The sequence below is a fragment of the Typopeltis vanoorti genome, chromosome 24 (genome assembly GCF_054136105.1).
Source record: "Typopeltis vanoorti isolate ZY-2024b chromosome 24, IOZ_Tvanoo_1.0, whole genome shotgun sequence".
Lineage (NCBI taxonomy): Eukaryota > Metazoa > Arthropoda > Arachnida > Uropygi > Thelyphonidae > Typopeltis > Typopeltis vanoorti.
The window spans coordinates 11,236,399-11,259,380 of NC_143572.1; the positions used below are offsets into that span (position 1 = coordinate 11,236,399).

The following is a 22,982-nucleotide window of genomic DNA, read 5'->3' on the forward strand; positions in this document are numbered from 1 at the left end:
TAAATGATTTATGTTCAAACATGAATAACTTAATTAATAATAAATGAGGTGGTATGGTGATCAGCCCTAGTGCAAGTCCACTAAATTGAATGGTTGTAGTAAATTTCAATGTATTTAGTAATATCTGCTATGTGAGTGCAGCTGACAAAGTTAACAGTAGAGTAAGTGTGTAGTCAAAAAACTGCACACTTATTTTATGGTTAAGCAGGATTTCGACAATACACTAACTTTACCATGATCAAGCTCTACAAAATAACAACTAGCTATAGTTGTTAATTGCCACCTTGTAGAGCATGATAACAATGAGCTCTTGGCTACATTTGTGAGTAGACCTCCTGCTGACCATAGGAAGTTAAATATATATGGTAGGCTACTGTCCAGTCAAGGTCACGTTAAAACAACTAAGGATATCCTATAACAGGTGCACTGAAGGAGACAGCGTATGTTGCATGGCTTGTAAAAGTAAACTGCATATCAGAATAAATATCAGAATCTATATAGAAGGTTAAAGGTGTGTAGTCAAAAAATACCTCTATAATTCTCACGTTCAGTTTATTATGTCAAGTGCAGAGAAAAAACAGCAAGCAAAAGGCAATTTATTAAGTAAAAAACAACAAAGTTAGTCACTTCCTGACTTATTTTATACATACAACAGAGACAAAATCAAAAACATAATACAAGAATCGCTAGAAGAAATAATGTTAAAAAAAATTCTGAACATACAAAGAGTATGTAAAATTTAATAACGATAGTGTAAAAGTACTATAAAAGTGTAAAAATACTAATGATAGTGTAAAAAGATAAACCAGGACCAATAATCGGACATCTGAGTATAAAAAACCTGAGTCTGGACTTGCAGAACATGCCATCTTCACTAGACATAGCGTTCATTAGAGAAAGACAAGAGTCGTTCACAAAAGTTGGTTCACAAAACTTTACTTCATTCTCTTAACTTAAACAGATCAGACGGCTTACGTCTATCCCCTTTATGGGAGATAGTACTTTATAAATCAGCTAATCTTCATAACTTTTTATTGCATATATTTTATTTTATTTTTTATTTGTTAGGAAATTTATTGACCTTTTTAGTTATTTTACACCAGCTACTTAGGTGGTGCTTTTTGGAATTGTCAGTTATTGTTTAATTTGAGCTTAAAATGTACTGAAGATGCCCGTGACACACAGGCAAAAATTATACTATTAAATAATTTTGTATGCAAGTTTTCCGTTATTAATTTTGTATCAATCAAGCCAATGTTTACAAGACACTGAACACTTGAAAAGACAATCTGCATCTAAGCTCTGAACTCACTATTTTACATACCAACATAAGTATAAGCATTGCTTAACAAGCTGACTACATACTAATTCTAACAGAAATTTTTATAAATGATACAGAGGCACATGTATATGATATTAGCAATTATCACTTGACACCTGGTGCCAAAGACACAAAGAGGGCGTCACATTATGGTCTTCGTTAAGGAAGGATAGAATATTGTCGAAATCTCAGCCAACATAGAACATGTTGAAATATTAGTGTTAGAAATTAGTACTATCTGATTTCTAAAAAAAAATAATAAATAAATAAATATATTATTAACACAATATACAGACCTCAGGACACAAACCCACACATTTCCCTCTGAGAACAAGAAACTTGGATAAATGGTATCATCACTTGCAATGCAGACCACCTCATCTTAATTGGAGATTTTAATATTGATACCTCTGTAGTCATGAATATTTTTGATATTCTATGTCAGTATAACATTGACCTGATTATAAGAGCTGCACATGGAGGAAATACTGAGAAACTCAAAATCACACATCAACCACATCGACATAAGAGTGCCTATAAACTCAGACACATCATCAGTTAATGACAATCAAAATTATAGATTATCTCTCTACCAACTGCACCACAAGCAACAGAACTCTACAAAGCAATCCAGACTTAATAATCAGAGTAAAAAATATTGTAGACAACCTCATAAAAAGCACAGACTAGAACAGTCTACTTGGTTTGTGTGATCCAATAACTTAATATATGAAAATTTTCCCTTGGAAGAGATTGAAAAAAATCACCCAATGACAAATGCTATATAAACATACAAGAAACCAACCAACACCCAAAATATGCGCTGCAGAATGAAATTACCACTTCAAAAAATTTCATGTAAGCAGTGGCAATATGGAAAAAAAAAAAAAAAACTATGACCAATATTCAACAAATTGCTTAACAGAAAATGTAAAACACTCCAAGATTGTCACCAAAAATTTTAGCTAAGACATGGAGTCACAATGTCTAGCAAAATCGTTCAACTACAACTTCATAAAAACATTTAACTACTCAAAAGAGACATCCCTCTAATCATGCCCAATACAAAATCAACTCACCACAGTCAGTAGCAAACTATATTCTTTCCATTCATCTGCAAACTATCACTGAAAGATGTTCACTCACAGCTAAACCTAGTTATAGACAACATCAGACTAACAAACCTTATAACACACTCTGGCCAACTGCATCTGGGTACTTTTACAGAATATTGCATTGTTCAATATAATACTCAACATAAGTATTAATTATGCAGTAATTATGCCTCTCTACCAACAAGGTAAAAAAAAAATGGCAGACAAGTACTATTGTGATGGTATGGTTCTGTTTGTCCTAGTTTGGCCTCCAACCTCTGTGGTATGCCTATTGAACTTTGAAAGGTATCTAAACATTCTGGACAATGCAATGCTTCCTACTTTCTGGACATCAATATCACCACACTTGACTGATCTCTACAGAGCACTTGATCTCAACCCTATTGCACATTGAATGAACTAGAATGTCTGGTGATGTCAAAGGACTGCATTACATACCTACAGGAAGAATGATCAAAAATTCCCAATGATCACTATCATACACTTGTAGAAAGTCATGTAGCATTGCTGCAGTTATTGCAGCGAAAGGAGTTCCTAGATTTTATTAAGATGGACACCATGGCCATTTGTTCCTCACACTATGGTGTCCATTGACATATAACTTTAACATGCAATCATATTTCCTTGAGTAACTGTTAACTATAATGGAAAATCATTACTGACTTTTACTACTAATAATAATAATAATACATGAATTATCCTCTTATATCAACTGCATATTATGCATATTAAAATGATATTAATTGGAATTTATCTGAAGCACATGAAAGAAATTGTAGACTTCTTTGCCTAAATTTAATGTTATATGTATGTAATTTATTCTAAACATAATCAAGTGTTTAAAAAAAAGGAAATTAAATAATTAAAAAATAAATAAATAAAAATAAATAAAATTTTCTTCTTTACTAACAATGAATATAAGCAGCCAACTGTTTTATTGACCTCAAGAATGATCTTCAGAGTAGAGGAATGGACAAGAAAGCAAGATTCAAAATTTAATGAGAAAAAAAAAAATTATATGCAATTTGCTAAGCTATGGATATTGTATTCAATGGATATTTGTTTTATGGACAAGCTTAAGAAAGTTAATGAATATAAGAATTTGACTTTTTTTTTGTATAGATTAAAAAAAAAAGTTCAGGAATCATAATAGTAAGACAAGGACAACTAATAAAACTCAGAAGAGCAATATTGGATTGCAGTTCACAACTTCACTAAACCAGATTTTTATATAGTAAAGTTTTAAAAAAAAAGCTATATAAAAATCTTGCAGTGGCTGCACTACATAGTTCAGAAGGCCTGGACAGAGGGACGAATTTCAGATGATTAGAGTAGAGCTATCATAGTACCCATATATAAAAAGGGAAATAAACTGAATGTGAGAATTACAGAGGTATTTCCCTACTCAGTGTTCCTAGCAAGATTTATGCAAGTATACTTGAGAAATGGTTGAGAAGGATTGTGGAAGAGAAGCTTGGTGAAGAACAAACTGGATTCAGGCCAAATAGAGGCTGCCAGGAGCAGATTTTCACTTTACGACAGATAGCTGAGAAATCATTGGCATATAACAAAGATCTGTATTTAAGTTTTGTAGACCTGAAAAATCATATGACAAGGTGCCAAGAGAGAAGCTATTCAATACGCTACAGTTATATGGTGTTAATGGGGCATTATTTCAAGCAATACTTAGTCTTTATTTGAGTTGTAAGTCAGCAGTTAGAATTCAAGGAAGTGCAGGAAGGTAGTTTAATGGTAAATCTGGTGTCAGACAAGGATGTACATTATCCCCTCTGTTATTCATTATCTATATGGATCACATTATGAAGGAAAGTGGTATTAAATCTGATATCAAAATTGGAGGTGTAAATCTCAGCTCTTTGCTTTTATGCAGATGATTTTATACTTATAAATAAATCTGCTACAAGTCTGCAAGATTCCATGACTAAACTGAATAACTGTTGTAATACATAAAGACAAGAAGTCAAGTCATGTTTTGACTTCTTGTTACAGACCATATAGAAAATTGGCATCCTTTATCTGCTCCACCAAAGACCAACCTCCTCCCCTAGACCTGCCTGGTGTATACCAGGTCCCTTGCAGCTGTAAGCTGTCCTACTTTGGCCAAACAGGCAGGACAGCTAATATCAGAATTTCAGAACACAAGTACTACATCTGGTTTCACCAATATAGCTGCTCTGGTCTTGCAGACCATGCGCTGGATACCCGCCATAGAATACGGTGGAAGAAAGCCATGATAATACACCGTAGTAAATTCAAATACGAAAGGCCTATTCAAAGAATCAGCCTCAGCCGTAAGAAACAATCCAAACCTCAACAAATTTGGTTGCATGAGACTGCCCCAAATTTGGGAAACCTACATCAGAAGACCTTCAGCCCAAACGGCCAAGAATACCTATATTGCCCGCTAGGGGGCACCATCAGGACTTCTAGGAGAAAACATAGCTTCCTACTTCGTCCTCATTTAATGTGTATTGTGCTTGTTTGCACGTTCTTGTTTCTAAGTTCCTGTGAAAATGGCAAAGTGACGTTGCTGAAATATTGGAAGTGTATTAAAATTTATTTTAATGTATATTCTATTGTACGGTGTAATTTCTTTAAGCTATTTAGCATGTTGTAATAGATATTTTATGCAGGTCAGCAATAGCAAGACAAAGACAGTGAAAATAGACAGATGCATTGAAAATATATACTGCACTGTGAATGGAGAACCTGTGGAACAAGTAAAACACTTCAGCTACTTAGGCACGATTTTTACTGAAGATGGTAAATTAAATATCGAAATAGACAACAGAATCAACAAAGCTGGTATGATAAGAAGTAAATTGAATAAATTCATATGGAATAAGAGAGAAATTAGTCTGAACACTAAATTAGCTTACAAGACAGTGTTCAAACCAATTTTAACTTATGGATCTGAGAGGTAGGTCAGAAGTAAAACACTTGACCAAAGACTGGAGACTGCAGATATGAGAGTCCTAAGAAAGATTAGGGAATGAACAGATGGTATCAATGGCAATATCATATTAAAAACGAGGACATTAGGAAAGAACTTGACATTGTCAGCATTCAGGAATGCGTTAGCAGAGCTAATCTCAGGTGGTATGGTCACTTAAACAGAATAGGCGAGGAAAGATTAGCAAAACAAGTGTTCTCTGCCAAGTTGGCAGGAAAGCGACCCAGAGGAAGACCAAGATATAGGTGGATTGATCCGGTACAAAGTGCCTTAGACGATAGAAATATAAGATCTGGTAATTTTGGAGTCTTGACAAGTAACAGACTGATTTGGAGGAAAATTGTAGATAGGAAGTTAGTAATGAAGTAAATTTTTCATGTAGTACTATCATATCCTGTACACCCTTTGAGGGTACATGGCAGGAATTTGATGATGATGGTGATGAAAAGTGCCTTAGAACAGTGGTCTCAAACTCAAATTGCATGCGGGCCGAATGCACGACGTGAAAGCAGCTGACAGGCCACGGCCGGATTTTTTTTTTTTTTTAACAAAATGAGAGTGAATATATATATATATATATATATATATATTAAACCGTACTTACCCCTAATGTATGGATACCACCCCTTTATAATCTTTATAATTATGAAACCCTTTTATAATCTTTAACTTGAGAATAAATAATGACAACCTATTCTCTTTCTTTTATTTATGAAATTTTTCTTCAACACATACAGAAAAAATACATATGTTTGTATGCAAATAATTATAAACGTCTTTATTTCTTACTGCAACTTAACACTTGATGCCGTTTCGATTCTGATAAAGTGTGTAGCCTTGGAGAAAAATTACTAACAACTATCTTCATCACGGATTGTAGATGCTCATCAGTCAATTGGGTTCTTTTCTTAGACTTGTTAATTTTCAACTGCGAAAAAAACTGTTCACATAAATGTACTCCCAAACAAAGTGATCATTCTTATTGCAAAAATTCATATCTCAGGGTATTTATCTTTTGACAAGTACAAATAAAAGTTAATCAAATCTGTATTATCAAATCTTTGAATAAGGTTTATTTCAAATTGTAAATTAATTAGCTCCATTTGTAGATTTTCTGGTGCGTTATTCCGTTCGTTTTTAATGGTAATGAAAATAATGTAAAATCGGACTCCAAATCATTAAAATCTTTAAATCTTTCTTCAAATTCTTGTCGTAATAATGCTATTTTTCTTGCATATTCTTGATATTTTTCATTTGAAATAATAGGGCAGGATTTAAGATGTAGGAAATGAATGAAATTTTTTGATTCCAGTTGTGTTTCCCATAATTGCAATTTAACTTTAAAAGCTTTAATACAAGCATACATGTCAATGATAAGTTTATTCTTTCCTTGCAGTTCTTCAATGAGAATATTTAAATGGCCGGTTAAGTCAACAAGAAATGCTAAATCTGTTATCCATGTATCATTACGTAGCTTGTCGATGGTTTTATTTTTTTGTGTCATGAAAATTTTGATTTCATTTATTAAATCAAAAAACCATTTTAATACAGCTCCTCGACTTAACCACCTCATCTCGTTATAATAAATCATTTCTCCGTACTCACTTTCAATTTCTTCAAGCAATGCAACAAATTCTCGATGATTCGGAGCTCGTCCACAGATAAAGTTTACTGTTTTAGTTACTGTTTCCATAACATTATCCATCTGCAAACATTTGGCACAAAGTGCTTTTTGATGAATAATGCAATGTATAGTGCAAAATTTATTCTGAAATTTTTCTTCTTTCACTATATTTCTTAATTTTATCGCTACTCCATTTTTTTTTTTTACCAACCATAGCAGCTGCACCATCACTTGCAAATCCAACCATTTTTATCCCAACTTAATTTACATTTATCTATTACAGTTTTTATTTCAAAAAAAAATATCCTGTGCACCAGTTTTTCCTTTCATAGGCATTATTTCCAATAATTCCTCAATTACTTCAAATTCATCAGTAATACCTCATACGAAAATAGCAAGTTGTGCTATATCTGTGATGTCAGTACTCTCATCAACTGCTATTGAGAATGCTACAAAATCTACACTTTTCTCTTTTAACTGACATCGTAAATCACTAGCGATTTCGTTAATACGTTCCGCTATCGTGTTGGCTGACAAACTAATATTTTTAAATAATTGTTGTTTGTCAGGACAAAGAAGTTCAGCAGACTTAAAAACAATCTTTAAGGATTAATTAAATTAAGGGGATATTAGATCCCACATCGTTTTAAAACCGAATAAGAAACTCAAAGATTGGAACCATTGAGTTATTAGGAATTTTTATAATAGAATAATAGAGTTATTATTAAGAATCTTTAAGGAATTCGCCATCAGTAAATGGTTTTGATCGTTTTGCAATGATATGCGCGAGAGCAAAACTTGCGTGAACTGTTGCTTCACTGGATTTATTTGCTTCATAAAAAAATTTTGTTGTCGTTGTAAGCCAGATTTCAGAAACTAACTTTTCTTCCCTCAATTTGCCTGCCAACATTTCAAATTTTTCTTCATGGTTTGTTTTGTAATGGTGACGTAAATTGTATTCTTTTGGAACTGATATTCCCTTATTAAAATAATAACATACAACTTCATTGCGACTTAAATAGACTTAAATAGAATGGGAGAGGAAAGATTAGCAAAACAAGTGTTCTCTGCCAGGTTGGCAGGAAAACGACCCAGAGGAAGACCAAGATATAGGTGGATTGATACGGTACAAAGTGCCTTAGACGATAGAAATATAAGATCTGATAATGTTGGAGTCTTGACAAGTAACAGACTGATTTGGAGGAAAATTGTAGATAGGAAGTTAGTAATGATGTAAGTTTTTCATGTAGTACTGTCATATCCTGTACATCCCTTGAGGGTACATGGCAGGAATTTGATGATGATGATGATGAACTTCATTGCGCACAACACCACAAAAGTACATAACTTCCCATTTATCTTGAAAAACACGTCCTTCTTCATCCACTTTTCTTTTACTCTTTGTTAAAGACATGGCTTGCAGTTTAATCTCTTAATTAAAATCACTATTATAATTTTATTTACAACTTTAATTCAACAAGATGAATTTTTGTATGAAAACAACACTCGAAAGTTATGCACAATTCTAAACGATAGGTATTGATATAATGTAGATCTAACAGCAACAAGCACAAATAAACAGGTTTTATAAGCCGTACATTAGTTTGTCTCCATCTATATTGCAACATGAAATGTGCAGCTGTGCATTGGAAACACCAGAATACTGATGTGCCACCAACTGTCGGCTGGCGAACTAAATTTACTGATTGTAAATTGTAGATATGGACTGAGCTTATACGCACATAAGCTCAGTCCATATCTCTATGTCTCTAAAACTATAAGCACCATATTTACAATAAATACATAATTGAAATGTATTTGCGGGCAATGTAAAATTGCTTAGGGGGCCGGATATGGTCTGCGGGCCACCAGTTTGAGACCACTGCCTTAGAAGACAGAAATATAAGATCTGATAATGTTAGAGTTTTGACAGGTAACATTGATTTGGAAGAAAATTGTAGATAGGAAGTTAGTGGTGATGTAAGTTTTTCATGTAGTACTATCATAATATCCTATACACCCCTTGAGAGTACATGGCAGGAATTAGATGATGATGAAAGAAACTGCTTCATTAGTAGCACCTAGTATTCTCAGGTGGTTATCCCCTCCCCCCAAATACTAAGGTTTGTTCTGATTTTGTTTGTTCCAGTGATCAAATCGTACTTTCAAACCAATGCTGGCACTAACAGTTAACTATTTTAGCATGATTGAACATGTCATTAGTGTTGTGTGTGTGTTTGTGTACAAGCATTATCATAATAAAATGACATAAAATAAAAGATGTTTATGAATAAAGGAGAGAAAATATGTTGTAAGCATGAAATTCATAGCACAAACATAAGTGTCATTGAATTATTTGCTAAGCATCTTGACTAAAATACAGCTTACCTAAAATCTTGCATGAAGTAAGAACCATGCATCCATCTGATATTTATGTAAATGGAAGTGCTGCTAATGAAAAATTGCCAGTTATGCAAGTCTATCACAGATAACTGTAACTGCTGAAAACTGTATATAAACATTCAAAGTTGTAGTTTATAAGAATCTTTTTCTATATTAATTAGATATAAGATACTTGAACATACTAAAATCTCCATTATGTTGCTATAACTATTCATTTTCAAGAGTAGCCAACAATACTTACTAATACTGTAGTTACTCTTGAAAATTCTTAGTACTAAGAATAAGTATTATAAGCACAAGGTTTCTGCATAAGTATTCCAGTATTTTAAATGCAAATAATAATTAATATTGTGAATAACAGTCTGGAGAATGAAATTTAATTGAGAGTAAACAAGTTCAACTGAGCTCCATGTGTCATCATGCATCCAACCTGTAACACAACTATGACATGTTCCCATTTCTGGAGTAACAACAGCATTCCTAATTTTGTTTAAAGTGACATCACATTTGATGTAGATACTTTATCCTTTACAAAAAAAAAAAAACTGGTGTATGGGATATGAAATGGTGAGGAAATTTCCTGATAACTGCTGCAGAGGATAGAGTTGAGATATTTAATGAGCAGTTCGTGAAGGTCTATCATCCCTGTGAATGTAATGGCACGGAAATTTTGGAGAGCAGAGAAGGGAGAGAGAGAGATCTGGTACATTTCTGTTGCTGACTGTGAGTCAGCAACAGAAATGTACCAGAGAGTTGATATCTGTCTTGGCATATTTGTTTAATATGAGTCTTTCACTGGTCATGTTCGAAAAGGAATGAAAAGAAGGGAAGTGGCAGAACTCAAGCATCAAATTAAATGCCAATCTGTGTATCAGATGTTGTGGTTAAAATGCTGGAGAGGCTAGTGAAAACTGGAATCCAGAATTCGGTTGACACCGGTGATTTTATCCTTCATGGACAGCATGAATTTGCTCAATGAAGGTTATGTTTTAGTAATCTGCTTACTTACTACAATAAGGTGACAGATGCATTGGATGAAGAGGTGGATACAGAGGTATACTTATATTTTGCAAAGGATTTTGATAGTTTACCACATAAGTTGATAGTCAAACTAGAGCAGATGGAGTTGGACATTAGACTAGTGCACCGGACTGGTGATTGGCTATTAGATAGACGTCAGCAAGTTGTATGGGGAAACAATATCCTGGAGAGGAAAATCACTAGTGATGTGCCTCAGAGGTCTATTTTAGGGATATTGATGTTAATGATATTTGGGTGGGTTTGAATGGGGATATTGTTGTTACAGATGACGCAAAGTTGAGAAGAACTATAAAGAGTAAAGCTGATATTGTGACCTTACAAGAAGACTTGAATAGACTGGGTGAATGAGCACATGAGTAGGGGATGCCAGTTTAATGTTGTGAAATGTGAGGTTTTAAGATTTGGAAAACAAAGGTTGTCATAGTCTCCCCATCGAGGTTCTAGGTCATGTGGCCTGTTCTGGACTCAGTTCATCTTCTTCTTGGTCATCCTCTATTCCTTGTTCCTCTAGGATTATACGTTAAGATCTTTTTTGGTAATCTTTCTCTCTGCATTCTTGCTATATGGTCTAGCCAATTTTTTCTATGTTTAATCATTACGATTTTGAGATTAATTACTTCACTGTTTCTTTTTTTATCTAATAAAGTGAGTTTTTCTGTTTTTCTAAGGAATTTCGTTTCTGCTGCCTGAATTCTCTGTATACCTCTTTCTCCGAAGGTCCAGATCTCACTTCCATATAATAGTGTAGATTTGGCTATTTTTAGACTGTGAGTCTTGTATGTTTCTGTATGTAGTTAAGTTTAAAGTTTCTGTTAATTACTCCAGTGATTTTTAAAAAGTTTGTCATCTTAAAATCAATATCTATTTCATTTATGTAAGATAGTTTACAGCCTAGGTATCTGAAATTAACTTGCTCAATTATGTTATTATTTATTACTATTTTACTTCTGACAGGGTTATTTCCATAAAAAACCATGACTAGTTTTTTCTGTTGACATTTCTAGGCCATATTGTTGTATAATATCATCATCAAATTCCTGCCATGTACCCTCAAGGGGTGTACAGAATATGATAGTACTACATGAAAAAAATTACATCATCACTAACTTCCAATCTACAATTTTCCTCCAAATCAGTCTGTTACTTGTCAAGACTCCAACATTATCAGATCTTATATTTCTATCATCTAAGGCACTTTGTACCGTATCAATCCACCTATATCTTGGTCTTCCTCTGGGTCGTTTCCCTGCCAACCTGGCAGAGAACACTTGTTTTGCTAATCTTTCTTCGCCCATTCTGTTTAAGTGACCCTACCACTTGAGATTAGCTCTGCTAACGCATTCCTGGATACTGACAATGTCAAGTTCTTTCCTAATATCCTCGTTTTTAATATGATATTGCCATTGATGCCATCTGTTCATGCCTCTAATCTTTCTCAGGACTCTCATATCTGCGGTCCCTAGTCTTTGGTCAAGTGTTTTACTTCTGACCCAGCTCTCAGATCCATAAGTTAAAACTGGTTTGAACACGGTCTTCTATACAGCTAATTTAGTGTTCCGATTAATTTCTCTCTTATTCCATATGAATTTATTCAATTGACTTCCCACCATACCAACTTTGTTGATTCTGTTGTCTATTTCCATATTTAATTTACCATCTTCACTAAAAATCGCGCCTAAATAGCTGAAATGTTTTACTTGTTCCACAGATTCTCCATTCACAACACAGTTGATATTTTCAATGCTTCTGCCTATTTTCATTGTCTTTGTCTTTTTATTGCTGACCTTCATACCATATCTATTACAACAGTTATTTAATTTAGTAGGAAATCTTGCAGACTTGTAGCGGATTTATTTAGAAGTATAACATCATCCGCATAAAGTAAAGAGCTGACATTAACATCTCCAATTTTGATATCATGTTTAACACCGCTTTCCTTCATAATATGATCCATATAGATAATGAATAACAGAGGGGATAAAGTACATCCTTGTCTCACACCAGATTTAACATTAAACCATCTTCCTGTACTTCCTTCAGTTCTAACTGCTGACTTGCAACTCAAACAAAGACTAAGTATTGCTTGATATAATGCCCCATTGACACCATATAACTGTAGCATTTTGAATAGCTTCTCTCTTGGCACCTTGTCATATGCCTTTTCCAAATCAACACAACTTAAATACAGATCTTTGTTATATTCCCATGCTTTCTCGACTATTTGTCGTAAAGTGAATATCTGATCCTGACAGCCTCTATTTGGCCTGAATTCAGCTTGTTCTTCCACAATTCTTCTCAACCGTTTCTCAAGTATACTTGCACAGATCTTGCCAGGAACACTTAGTAGGGAAATACCTCTGTAATTCTCACATTCAGTTTAATTTCATATTTTATATATGGGGTACTATGAGAACTCTACTCCAATCATCGGGAATTCGTCCCTCTGTCCAGGCATTCTGAACTATGCAGTGCAGCCACTGTAAGACTCTTATACCACTATACTTCAGCATTTTTAGTCGAATATCATCTACTCCTGCTGCCTTTCCACATTTCAAGCCTTTGATGGCTTTTTCTACTTCAAGTATGGATATGTATTCCTGACCGCATGCCTGGTCAGTGTTTTTTTACCACTGTGCTGTCATCACTGCTTGTTTCATTTAGCAGTTTTTCAAAGTAATTACTCTATATTTCAAGGATATCTTTTTCTCCTGTTTTCATGTCACTTTTATTATCTCTAACTCCTTTTACAGCACTCTTTCCTCCATTCCTAAGCTTCTTCAACAACCTCCAGAATATTTTGCCACCTTCTTGATATTTATTTTCTATATTCTTGCCAAAGTCCTCCCATGACTTTTGTTTAACTAGTTTTACACAGTGTTTAGCATTGTTGCATTTGTCTCTGTATTCTCTAAGAGCACAAGCTTACTTATTTGCCAGGAACTTTTGACATGCTTTCTTCTTTTCCTTCATTACCTCTTTAACTTCCTGTGTCAACCATGGAGTTCTAATTTTTCTATCCTTGCAGACAACTTCACCACATGCCTCTCTAGCTGAATCAATCAGGGCTTTCTTCAAGGCTTGCCACTGAATCTCCAAGGTTTGATTCCTGTTCTCAAAGGCTTTCATTTTTTCTTCAATAATAGTTCACATTTGAGAGCTGCTCAACTTTTATTCTATTTAAAACTTTCTTACATGTTATTCTTTTCAATATGAAATTCAATTTTATCGTGCTCAAGACTAAATAGTGATCACTTCCAATTTCAAATCCTCTGTACACTCTGGTGTCCTGCACCAGGGAGAAAACATCACTATCAACAATAACATAGTCAATGAGAAATTAGAAATTGATTTCTGTAGTTCATCTTCAGTCTTTCGAAAGATGATCTGATCATCAGATCAAATCTTGCAGTGTTTGAGGTAATGTGGATTACAGAGGTTGGTGGATAGGAGAAAAAGAGGAGATATGATAGACCAAGTTATTTAAGTGATTTCATCAGATTAATACAGAAGGAATTATTAAAAAAGTGGATGTTAAGATGGGAAGAACAAGAAGCCATCGCTGGAAGTTGTATACAGATGTGGTGAAGAAGGGTGTGAGGAGTAGATTTTTTGCATGGAGAGTTGTTGCTTAATGGAATGTACTGCCGGAATGCATTGTGAATGCAGGCAGTGTAAATAACTTCAAAGCTCATTGTGACAGACATGATGCTGGTTGAGTGGGCCTCCTATGATGAGTCTGTTGACTCCATGGAGATTACCAAAAATAATAACAATATTTGCCAGCCTGGTTGGCTGAGTGGTTAGTGTATCCACTCTCCAGCCAAAAGGCTGCAGGTTTGAATCCCGCTGTGGGCATGGATGTTTGTAATTGTTTGTGAAAATACTAGTGGTGGTCCAGGTGGACAGCAGATGGCATTGGTGTAGATGATGCAGTTTGCTAGTGGAGATGGATAGTTGTAGAGTAGGTACCTCTCCTTCTTTACACTGCTGGTGTCAGATGTGTTGAACCAATTCTGATGATATCTTAATCCATTTTTCTTATGACATACTGTGGTAGCATGACTAAGGTGCTTTCCATAATCACTCACCTTATAGTTTAAACATCTGTCTTGCACTGGAACTTTCTCCTACTTGGCCACATCCTTCTCAATTCAGTATTTCGTGATTACTCACAACTAGATTATTTTTTGACATGAATCCATCCCCATGAAAAGCTGTTAGTATCAGTACCATGAGTGAGCTAAAGTTAATCTGGTTCCTCTGTTCTACAGACGAAACACAACTTTTTCAAGACATTTAAAACTTCAAAATATGCATGTTGGTGGGCTTGTACAAGCAATGAAATTCACCTAAAGGCATTCACAGACATCTATGCCCATAGTAAGATTTAAACCTACTGATTATTAGCTGGAGAGTGAGCATATCAATATCAGCTCAGCCAAGTAAACTGGCAGATTATTAAATTTAGTTACAAAAATAAATTAACTACAAAATTTCAAGACAAAACCAAATGTATTTTATGTATTTACTGGCCTGGTTGGCAGAGTGGTTAGCGTATCTGCTCTCCAGCCAAAAGGCTGCAGGTTCGAATCCTGCATTGTGCATGGATGTTTGCGATTGTCTGTGAAAATACTAGTGGTGGTTCAGGTGGACAGTAGATGGCATTGGTGTAGATGATGAAGTTTGTTGGTGGAGACAGAGTTGTAGAGTAGGTACCCTCTCTCAATGAGTCCTGGGACTCCTTGGAGGTGTCCCATAATAATAATAATGTATTTTTTAAATTCATAAAGTGACATGGAGGATACTTGTGTGTGGGGGGGGGGGACTCAAAAGGCTTGAAAAATAAAAGTATGACATCATGAATCTGGACTTCCAGTATGCATTTAGTGAACTAAATTCAAAACACAATTTGTTTTTCTTTTTAGTTCTTCCCTAGTATTTATTCTCATTCACTAACTTGCATCTCATTCACCACTCTCCTAGGAAAACTTACTAATCCCATCCCACTCTTACCACAACTGCAAAGAGTAATCCAAATGTTCTCTCCCCTACTGTCGTGTACTGAAAAATTTCATCTTTCGTACAGAAGAAATTTTTCTGATGAAAACAGCAGGAACCTTGTTTAACTGGAAAACACAACAACCAGAATGACATTTCTTCATGTAGTTTTTGAGCTCAATGCAGAATAGAATTTGGTCACCTAAATACCAAACTAAGAATCCATACTCATTCATTTAGTAAGTAGATACCTACTAACAGGCTACACCTTTAAAAAGTGAGAACTGGACATTAGTTTAGAAGACTAAGTCAGTTGTCCACATTCCTTAAAAGGCTATATAGAGGTCCCCTTCCAGTTATCTTTAACCCTTTAGCAACTCCTTTCTCCATTAATGTATAAATTAAACAACATCCAAGTACACAACCCTATGGCATACCACTCACCATCTGTCCTCTCTCGGATTCTACTCCACCATGTAGTACTCTTTAATGTCTGACCATAAACCACCTTCTTATAAACCTCACCAGCTTTGTATCCATTCTCATTTGCTCGAGTTTATGTAATAGGGTTCCATGTGGTATCATGTTTCCTTTGTAAAGTCCTACAATATCATGGAAAATGAGTGAATAACTAAAACTAATAAATAACTTAAAACCACCACAAGTCATGATGTCCCTTACAGAGCATCAGATTACTATTCCTTCCATTTTGGAATTCTGCTATTTACAAACTTTTCCAGAACCACAGTGTGCAACAGAACTATTTTGCCTTCTTTTCCCTAATCACCATACCAGTGCTAGCATTCAACTAGGTCAGTGGTTCTTAACCGGTGTTGCCCGGAACACTGGTGTTCTGCAGAAGGTAAATAGGTGTTCCGTGAGAAGTTCTGGAATTTGTTTAATTAATTATTAATCAATAATTAATTATCAATTATTAATTAATAATAAAAAATCAGCTAAATTACCAATTAATTATTAATTTATACATTACAAAATAACCAAGGTGTTCTGTCAAAATTTCAGGATTTGTGAAGTGTTCCATAGTTGAAAAAAGTTTGAGAAACACTGGTCTAGGTAGTAGATAACTTTTATCAACTGATGAAGCATCACCTTGTTCATTTGGAGGTCTCATGTGGCTGATACCATATATTTAGTCTCCAGAAAGAGTTATGGCTGCTATTATTGTCCCCTTCCCTCCTACTCAACAGTAGTATGTAATTCTAATATATCCTAGAGTTATATACAAAACATGCTGCTATAGATATTCAGATGCTTCTTCTAAAGCATTCCTGCAGGATGGATACTAGGACTCAATCTGACAATAATGCATCATGAAGCCTCCCAATCTCTCTCTCTCTCTCTCTCTCTCTACATATCCCTAATCTCCTACTCATTTTATTTCAAAGCCACTATAGTAATAAAAAATATATATACAGTAATCCCTCGATTAGTTGCCTAATGTGTTCCTTAAAACAGGAAAAACATTAATCGAAAACTCACTAATCGAATATAGTAACCTATGGGAAAAAGTATAATTCGTTCCTCAAATGTCTTTTTTTAACTTAATTTTTTTTATAAAAGAATTAAAGTATGGTAAAGTATGGCTCAGGGCCTAGTTAAAGGAAAACCATGAAGCTGAAAGACAATAAATCACATTCAGAATATAAATTTTATTATTCTGCTTCTTAACAAAGAATTGAGCTATGTAGTTTGGTGGCCATTTTGTTTCTTTTCTTCATACAACCGACAGTATGGCCCTATTGCCTCTTCTACTCTTCTGCAAAATTTACTGCTTCTCTCTTCATCAGGGTCAGCCTCTAAGCATTGCTGCTTAAAAACTTCAATTGCACAAAAAATATTTTCAAATTGTTTCTGTGAAATCTCGTTTAGCTGACTATCAGTGATAATCTTTACATTCTTCGGGATCTTCTTTATTTTTTTTATATTAAATTTTCTTTATATTCTTTGGGATCTTCCTGCTGTGCATCTAAATTTAGCAGGTCGGAATCACTCAACTTCTCAGAATGAGATTTAATTAACTTAGATTCATTTGAAAAGCCTCTAAAATCATTTGCACAATGTGGAAGAATGTGCTTCCTAACGGCATATTGCTAGCAGTAATTTCATTCGACTGTGACTTTATAACCAGGCTGAGATTTCTCTGATTTGGCTAGAAAAGTGTTGGAAGGCATTTGTTTCCAAAAAAAAAAAAAAAAAGGCGGTTTCATCGACATTAAATATTTGTTGATCACAATAGTCCCCTTCCTACACTATTTTCATCAAAATCTCTGGATATCTCCTTATCTGTACTTGCAGCTTCACCTGTGTTAATACTCGTAGATAGGCTTGTACATTGGTTATGCATTACTAAATCACTTAAGGAATTGAACAACGTAGATACGGTTATACATTAAATTACACTTTAATAAATATTTCCGATATTTCGGCAACGTCACGTTGCCATCTTCAAAAGGAACTTACAAAAAAAAGCACATGCATGTAGGCACTACAACACAGTAACTGAGAATGAAGAGATGAAGCTATTCTCCTAAAAGTCCTCATGGTGCCCTCTAGCAAGCTAAGTAGGTGTTCTTGGCTGTTGGGCTGAAGGTCTGCTGATGTAAGCCTCACAAATTTGGGGCAGTCACATACAACCAAATTTGTTGAGATTTGGAGAGTTTCTTAGGGCTGAGGCTGATTCCATAAATAGTCTTTCAAATTTGTATTTGCTACAGTGTATTACTGTAGCTTTCTTCCACCGTATTCTGTGGCGTGTATCCAGAGCATGGTCTGCAAGACCAGAATGGCTGTACTTGTGAAAATGGATGTAGTCCTTGTGTTCGGAAATTCGGATATTCGCTGTCCTGCCTGTTTGGCCAAAGTAGGACAGTTTACAGCAGCAGGTAGGTCTAGAGGAAGTGGTTGGTCTTTAGTGGAGCAGATAAGGGATGCCAATTTTTTTGTATGGCCTGTAACAAGAGGTCAGGTCATGTTTTTTTAAGATTTTGGTAATTTTTTCCAAGGTGCCTCGGATGTAGGGAATGGTGATGGATTTAGAGTAATCCTTGTTGTGGAGAGGGGAGGGACTTTCTTAAGAAGCCTGTGAAGTTTTTTTATTTGTGAGTTGGTGGGATTGTATTCAATAGGGAGGTAAGTAGCCCAATCTAATAGAAGAGCATTAAGCTTACCTGCATAGTCCTTTTGGTTAAGTACTACAGTTGCATTTCCCTTATCCACTTTGGTGATAACTAATTCTTTATTATTCCTCATTTCCTGCAGCTTTATATTCCTTGTTGGATATGTTGGTTTTTGGTGGTCTTGCTTTGGAGAGGACACAAGCTACATCCAGTCTTAGACTGTTGGTGATTTGATGTGGAAGGTGGTGGATTCCACGTTCGATTTGGATCATAATATCTTCACTAGGTATTTTTCTGGGAGCAATGCCGAAGTTGTGGCCATGTGAAAGCGCATTGTGTGCTTCAGGCTTCAGGGTGACTGAAGAAAGATTGATTATGGTGTTGGTAGGAAGTTTTAAAATTCTACAAACAAACAGAGGGGACAGCCATGGGTTCACCACTCTCCCCACCCTTGGCCAATTTCTTTATGGAGACCGTTGAAGAAAAAGCCTTAGCCTCTGCCCCACAAAAACCAATCATATGGCTTCGCTATGTTGATGATGTGTTTGCTATTTGGCCACATGGCTCTGATACACTCCTCTCCTTCTTAACACACTTAAACAACCAACACCCCAGATTCAAGTTCACCTTGGAAAAAGAGGAAAACAACAGCCTCCCTTTCCTAGACACACTAGTCACCCGCCAGCCTGATGGAACCTTGGTTTGCTCAGTTTACAGAAAACCCACCCATACAGGCAGGTACATTCACAACTGCCCCACCCACCCTCACAACAATATGGAGTGGTGAAAACACTATACAACAGGGCTAAACTAACCTGTTCTAATGACATGGCCCTAAACACTGAACTAAATCATTTTTGGAAATTATGGAGACAACTACCGTGTTTGAATTCAAACACGGTAGTTGTCTCCATAATTTCCAAAAATGCATTCAGATCACCGTGCAAGCCTAAAAGAAAGGACTGAACTAAATCACATCCTCAACACTTTCTCAACCAATGGCTACCTCCCCAAAAAAATCCAAAAAATATTAAAACCTACAAACCACAGCCCCCCCCCCCCCTCCACAACAAGGATTACTCTAAATCCATCACCATTCCCTACAACCAAGGCACCTCAGAAAAAATTACCAAAATCTTAAAAAAAACATGACCTGACCTCCTGTCACAGCCCATACAAAAAATTGGCATCTTTTATCTGCTCCACTAAAGACCAACCACTTCCCCTAGACCTACCTGGTGTATACCAGGTCCCTTGCAGCTGTAAACTGTCTTACTTTGGCCAAACAGGCTGGACAGTTTCTGAACACTAGGACTACATCCGTTTCCACAAGTACAGCCATTCTTTTCTTGCAGACCATGCTCTGGATACACACCACAGAATACAGTGGAAGAAAGCTACAGTAATACACCGTAGCAAATACAAATTCGAAAGACTATTTATGGAATCAGCCTCAGCCCTAAGAAACTCTCCAAACCTCAACAAATTTGGTTGTATGCGACTGCCCAAAAATTGGGAGGCTTACATCAGCAGACCTTTAGCCTAATAGTCAAGAACACCTACTTAGCCCACTAGAGGGCACCATCAGGACTTTAACAATTTAAGAACAATAGCTTCATCTCTTCATTCTCAGTTACTGTGTTGTAGTGCCTACGTGCACGTGCCATTTTTTGTAAGTTCCTTTTGAAGATGGCAACGTGATGTTGTTGAAATATTTATTAAAGTGTAATTTAATGTATATTCATATCTACATTGTTCGATTCCTTAAGTGATTTAGTAGCTTCACCTGTGATTAGAACATTATGTAGGCTTTTTCTCTTTTTGAAACACTCAAATCACCAGCACTAACGTGGAATTCTTCTTCTTTCCATCATTGATAGCCCTTTTTTTCAGGTCACAAAGAGACAATGCTTTTGATTTAATAAGGCCAGTTTTTAGCGCGATCCATTTTTGGTTACAATCTTCAATCCATGTAAAAAGAAGTCTCTCTAATTCAATCATTATGATACTTTGATTTCGAGTGCATACATGATGAACTTGAAGCAGCCTTACCTTTCTCTTTGTATTCAGCAGCTGATTCACCCATTTTTGTGTTCTTGTCCTAACTTTGCTCTGAACCTGCCTTGTTCATTTTTCTTTATTATTTCAAGTTTTTCTTCCAATCAGATTACTTTTCGAATCATTTTCACACTTCTATTTTATGCTCACTAATTCTTTTTACTCATGATTAAAGGTTAGGAAAATAATTTAAAATAAAATAAAAAAGTAAGGAAAATAATTGCACGAGATATGCTCAGCAAAATGCTATGTAAAGCAGACGACATAAATTTTGAAGGTAAATTTGGAACATATTGTACATGAAAATAGTGTAGTATGCCATTAAAAAATAACTTTGTAAAATGTTTCAAATCAGTAACTAAATTATTTCATCCTGGTGAGTGATTTTTTAAAATAGTTAGCCATTAAAAATGTATAGATCGAAAATTTTTAAAATCTGTAACATTTTTAAGATGCACGTAGGTGCACTAATTGAATTTGGATATCGAAAAAAAATGATGCACTAATCGAGGGATTGCTGTACACATATATATATAAGAGCAATACGTTAAAAAAAAAAAAAAAAGAAGAAGAAAATAAACTACAGTACATCAAAAAATCTAAAAAAAACTCTACAAAACAACAAAATTTCTTCTACACCATCATCATCACCAACTTTTATAGCATAAATAAACAAGAACTTAACCAACCATTTAAATATTTAAACAGAAGGAGTAAACACGATAAGCACCACGAACACTCTACTACTGGCGCAAACTGCATATAAACAACAGTGGAACTGCGCGACTGACAGTGGCGCATTAAGGTAATAGCTTGCATCTCACTATGACGTGCATATGCTTGCGCACATAGCAATATGACACTGTGGTAAACACAATGCTGCTAGAGTTCTTCGCCATCCTAAGTGCTACAAGATGGATTTTTATTATTTTTTATACAAAATAAGAGAATTGTATAGGATTGTTGATGATAAATTAAATATTACAAGCAAATATAAATAAATTAATATATTTATATATAGAGAAAAATTGGGGTGCTGCAGTTCCGCAGTGCCTATGCATGAGCCGCCCCTACTTTATTCACAGCTCATCGTAGAGCATGTTTTCAATGGTGTTGTATCCATAAATATTGGACAAGACACCAATAGGCTAACATACTCTTTATACAGATGAGAGTCATTTTAGTCTTTCCACTGATTCTAGACAACACTTGATCTAGCATTAAAGGGGCACTGCTTAACATTGTGACAATGTTCTTGAAAGGGAGAGATATGTGGCACTGGGGATCATGGTGTGGGGAGGCATTATGCTTAATGGACACACCGAGCTACAAGTGCTGGAAAAAGGGATTATGACTGGTGAAAGATATTGCAATGAAGTTGTTCAATTGTTCCAAGGTGCTGTAGGCAAAGAATTCATTTATATGGATGGCAATGCCCCACCACATCATACACGAGTAGTAAAGATACTTCTGGAGACTGAGGAACAAGTAGCCAGTACGTTCCCCAGATCTCAATCTCATAGAACACATTTGCGATGCAACAGGGAGGCAACACCTTATCCTTGCTCTGAAGATGAGTGGGCCAGTTTACCTCAAGAATTCCTGAATCACTTGGTGTGAAGCATCGTACAACATTGCAAGAGCTGCATCATAATTCAGGGTGGCAATATTCCATACGAAAATGTCTCTCTGTAGAATTTCTGTTTAATTCCTTAACTATGTCCTTAGGAAATTTGTAATTTTTGCCAAAAATGTATTTCAAATTGATTTGTATGAAATTTATAACACATTTTTGGTGTAACATAATTTATTAGTATGCTGGCAATAAATGTAATGCATCCTTAGCTTCTGGACAAGTACATATAGAAAATATATGCTTTATATCCATATCATTTTTTCTATAACATTCAAAAGTTATATTGATTTCAATGGACACTTCACATCCATGTAATTATTTATGTATGTATATACACATCCAGACTGGTACAGTGGTTAATAGAGGATGTGCACCACTAACTGCAGACATCCAGATCTGATCTGTTTTTAACCAAGCCCCAAATTCCAGCTACAACTACAGTCCACACCATACTCTGATTCTTTTGGTAACAAAGGCTGGCAAGTACATCTGTGCAGTCTGATATTAACATCACACCAGTCGTGGCTCGTACATAAGCACTGCAGCACCCCTAAGGAAAAAATGAAAAAATCAAATTTTGTTTGTGTTTACAAATAATAACAATGCTTACAACATTATATAAATGCAATACATGTTGAAGGTTACAGTTGGCAGTGTATCGTATGACATTGATTG

The 22,982-nt window shown here is 35.2% G+C and overlaps 1 protein-coding gene across 9 annotated transcripts in view; it reads right to left on the reverse strand.

The window, feature by feature from the left end:
- LOC150092925 (RWD domain-containing protein 4) overlaps nt 1–22,982 on the reverse strand; it is a 143,784-nt gene that overhangs the window by 102,412 nt on the left and 18,390 nt on the right. For 4 of the 9 annotated variants that reach the window (XM_090413365.1, XM_090413362.1, XM_090413359.1 and 1 more), the window contains exon 2: nt 9,423–9,482. The gene's annotated coding sequence lies outside the window, so the exon portion shown is untranslated. Of the gene's footprint in view, nt 1–9,422; nt 9,543–22,982 lie in introns of all 9 variants that reach the window. The other 5 variants (XM_090413361.1, XM_090413366.1, XM_090413360.1 and 2 more) reach the window with 3 other exon arrangements.